The 4,123-nt window shown below is 50.3% G+C and overlaps 1 long non-coding RNA gene across 1 annotated transcript in view; it reads left to right on the top strand.

Moving 5' to 3' along the window:
* The window catches only part of LOC114610558, a 7,551-nt gene extending 5,310 nt beyond the window's left edge, over positions 1 to 2,241 (top strand). The window contains exon 2 of the long non-coding RNA XR_003709698.1: positions 1,951 to 2,241. This is a non-coding gene — a long non-coding RNA (uncharacterized LOC114610558). The remainder of the gene's footprint in view (positions 1 to 1,950) is intronic.
* The last annotated feature ends 1,882 nt before the right edge of the window (positions 2,242 to 4,123 follow it).

Raw genomic sequence — 4,123 nt, 5'->3', positions numbered from 1 at the left:
TCTCTCTCTCTCTCTCTCTCTCTCTCTCTCTCTCTCTCTCTCTCTCTCTGCCTTTCTGCTACTGATAGCCCATAGCTCTTAACTGCCACAGGATTAACTAACCATACTTGTACCTTTCTCCTGCTCCCTGCTGGACCCAGCACAGGGTTCCAAGGTCTGCAGGGGAACATCTATGTCCTCACAGAACTCAGGTTCCTGAGCCTTGTCCTCTGGGCAAGTCTCCCTCCCCCGCCAAAACCTCCATCTGCCCCCAGAAGTTTGTTCATACTATACATTTGATAGATGCCCTGGCTACCTACTACACGCCAGGCTTGATGGTTATTCCCATTGTTATAGACCCTGCCTGCTTCTGCCCTTAGACCACCGGCTCTCTGGAGATGGGCACCATGTTGATGAGTCTCTGTGACTAGGCTAGTGGCTGGCATGTGCCAATTTCTGGTGTTTGTTGAATGAATGAATGAATGAATGAATGAATGTGTGTATGTTTGTACATGTTGGAGTAAGGGAGTAGACAACCGAGAAGAAGGATAATATGATGTAGACCTTCTAGTTGAGAAGAGGGTCCTAGAAGGTTCTAGAGCCTGCTAGAGCTCTACCAGCAAAACCAGACCATTGTTCTGATCAATTCAATGAGCCTTTCTGAGACTCATTCCTTGGGTTGGCTTAGCAGATATGGCTGTCTCTGCTCATCCTCAGAGATTCCTCCTGACTCCTGCCCTTCTCCAAGTCCCATATATCAGACAGTGTCACCTCCCCCTGCCTGTACCTGGGAGTAAGGACAGTGTAACCTTTGGGACTAATGAGCCTTTCTTCATACAGTACTCTCTCTCTCCAACTTGAGTGGGACTCATGGGGAAAGAGGAGGACTCTTGTCTTCTCTTTTCTGGATTAAGAGTTAGGCCTGGGAAAGTTCTGCCATCTTAGAGACAAGCATCAACCACCCCCACCCCCAATGTGGTGGCCTCCATGGGTGTGGCAAGAAAGAGGAGGAGAAGGAGGACACCAGTTCTTATGCCACCATTGCCAGACTGTGATGGTGGCCCTAGCAGCAGCATCTATGTCCTTCTTCCTGAGCCCAGTTCTCATCTATAGACTGAGCTGCTGAGGGCTGGCCCCAGGCTCCAGCTCTCACAGTGGCCCCCTGGGCTATGGGTGGGCGGGGCCATGCTTCCTACTTCACCATGCAGGATGCGGCCTGCAAAGTTGCAAATCTGAGGTATGCAGGAGAGTCATACCCTTCCTCCCATGGCTGCAGCCAGCCTGAGACCATAGAGGTAGGCTGTCTTTCTATCCTCCCTGCCCCTCAACCCCCACTCCATGGCAGTAATCCTAGTTAACTCTCCCAACAGACTTCCATGATCTGAGCCACAGAGCCTGAGCCCGGGCATGTGGCCACTCTAAGGGGCAATACAGTCCCATCGCCTCCCTGAGCTTCCTTCCTCCACTCACCGCCCTGCGTCCTCCCCTTCTCCCCTTCCATTCTGTCTACTCTTGCTCCTTCTCACTCCTCCCCTCTTCCAAACACCTTCCTTCCCCTTTCCCATCTCGATGCCCCTCCCCTCTCCTCTGCTCTTTGCTCTTCCCAACCTTCCCTTTTCACCCCCCTCAATCTCCTGAGCTTCCATCTTCCCACGGGGTCAGTCTTCCCAGTCCTCGTCTGCAGTTGAGTAAATGTCTATAAACAATCAAATTTGTAATACATTCAGCTGTATTACATCCTTATTAGGAGCTTATAGCATTTGGGAAGAGGGACTCCGGCGGCTAAGAGGCTAAGAGCCCTGCCAGCGGAGTGCCCGGAAGTGGATGCTCCCGGAAGTGGATACTCCCGTTTTCAGTTTAACTAGAGCACCATGTATTTCATTATCTTCCCACATTTCCCAGGTCAAACGATACTAAGCATTTTTCTTCCTTTCCTCTCTGCCTGAGAGTCTCTCCTCTACCTTTCTGCAGTCTCAGGAGAACTGCTACCACATCAGGAAGGATGTAGAACACGCAGCAAGAAGGACTTCCCAGCTCATGGTGCCGTGGACAAAGGAGAGGCTGAGAGGAGATGCGGGTCTCTATCAGCAGAGAGCTGTGGCTGTGGATGAAGACAAGAGGATGCGAACCCCCTTAGTCCCAAACCTAGGTGTCTGAGACCCACAGAACGGCTGGCAGAGGTCTCCAAGTCCAAGCCTCTCTGCATGGGAACTGGGAGAAACAGCTGTACACATCTGGAAGAGGCTTGCCAGGCTCCATCAACCCAGGCACCAGCTTGTGCTTTTGATGTTTGATCTTGCCCTGGGCGAAGGGAGATGTCAGAGACACCCCCCTGCCACCAGCCAGGCCTTTCCCTAGATCCCCTGACAGCCCTAGCCAACTTCCAAGGCATAAATGAAATGCCAGAAAACCCCGGAACACCGACACCCCCACCATCACCACTGTGGAGCCAAAGCCAATTTCCTGGGGGGGTGGGGGTGGGGCAGGGTGCTGGAGCCTCTCCCCTGCCTGCATCCTTCCCTACGCCTTTCTTGTCTTTCCCAGACCCTGGGAGAGGGGCAGAGTGCCAGACCACAGTCATGCCTCATTTTGATTCTTTTTTTTTTTTTTTTTTTTTTTTTTTTGCAGAGGACAGGTAATTGATGGAGAGATTTTTGTTTACTTGTTTTTTAGTGGGGGAGGGGGAGTAGGGAGTAAGTCTCCAAGTGTGACCTGCTTGGGAATAAGGAGGATTCCAGAGAATCTGCTGCTTGTCAAGGATGAGAATATAGAGGAAGGAAGGCTAAGCGCATCGAGTGACTGTTCTATACAAGCATACAGAGATGGATAAGGCAGCCCGCAATGAGAGGCAGGTGTTACACAGGAGAGTGAGCTGGCGGGAAGAGCACCCACGCAGAAAACAGAAGCAATTCGGCTGGGAGAAGATGTTTAGAGCTTCATGGAGGAGGTGACCCTTAAAGTGTGCCATGACAGATGAGTAGGAGCAAGTCAGGCAGAAAGGAAAGGGAAGAACCTTCTGGATAGGGTTGGGTAGCACGAACGAGGTCACAGTATTTGCGGAGAGCTAATGTAACCTCTGCAGCAGCAAGGACATGTATGTGGTGAAGCAGGGGGACAGCCATGAGTGCTGTATCTATCTGTACAGCACTGTATCTATCTATACAGAACGCCACAGTTGGTCAGCTGCTTTGCACAGTCACAGTCTCACTGAGTCCTTGTCACAAACCAGGCAGATTTTTTTTTTTTTTTTTTTTTTTTTTTGCTAGGTTTGAGACAGAATCTCAGGTAGCCCAGGCTGGCCTCCAATTCATTATCTAGCCAACAATAACTTTGAATCTCTGAAGGCTGGCAAAGGGATTGGCTGCATCCGTCTGCCAGGCTCAAGGAATAAAAGTGAGCAATAGTGGGCCGAGCCAAGGGTAACAGAGCTGAGGGAGAGGCTCCGGATCCAGTCCTGGGCAACACTCGATAAACAGCCATGGTAGGTTTACATGGATATTTTCGAGGCCAGCCTGCTCTATAGAGAGAGTTTCAAGACAGCCAGAGTTATACAGAAAGACGAAAAATCAAAATAAAAAGGTATTTTTTTTTTTTTACATCTGATTTACTGTGTGTTCGAGCATGTGTGCATGTCACACCCTGTACATGGAGTTCAGAGTATATAACACAGGGGTCAGTTCTCTCCTTCTGCCATGTGGGTCTCAGGGATCAACGTTGGGTTGTCAAGCTTGGTGACAGGTATCTTTAGGCTGTGAACTAGCTCCCTGGCCCTTGTTTATTTACTTTGAGACAAATTCTCATGTACACCAGACTGGTCTTGAACTCACCAAGTAGCAGAGGCTGACCTTCAACTTCAGCTCCTCCTTCCTCCACCTCCTAGTGCTAGGGTTGCAAGCATATGCCACCAAGCCTGGGGGTCAAACCCAGGGCTTCACAAGAGGCCAAGAAGCTTGTTCCAATGCTGGACAAGCACTCTGCCTACTGAGCTGTGCCCCTGACCCTGTGTGCTTACAAACATTTACTGACTACTATGTGCTGGAGGCTTTGGAAGAATTTCTGCTAAAGCTAACGTTTTCCAGCATCACATTTCATGAGACAGGCTAGGCAGCTCAGACTCTCTAGGGGGTACTAGGGTGTAACTGAG

Source organism: Grammomys surdaster, unplaced genomic scaffold (assembly GCF_004785775.1).
Source record: "Grammomys surdaster isolate TR1022 unplaced genomic scaffold, NIH_TR_1.0 126048, whole genome shotgun sequence".
NCBI classification, from domain to species: domain Eukaryota; kingdom Metazoa; phylum Chordata; class Mammalia; order Rodentia; family Muridae; genus Grammomys; species Grammomys surdaster.
This window is presented reverse-complemented; position numbering and strand designations above follow the sequence as displayed.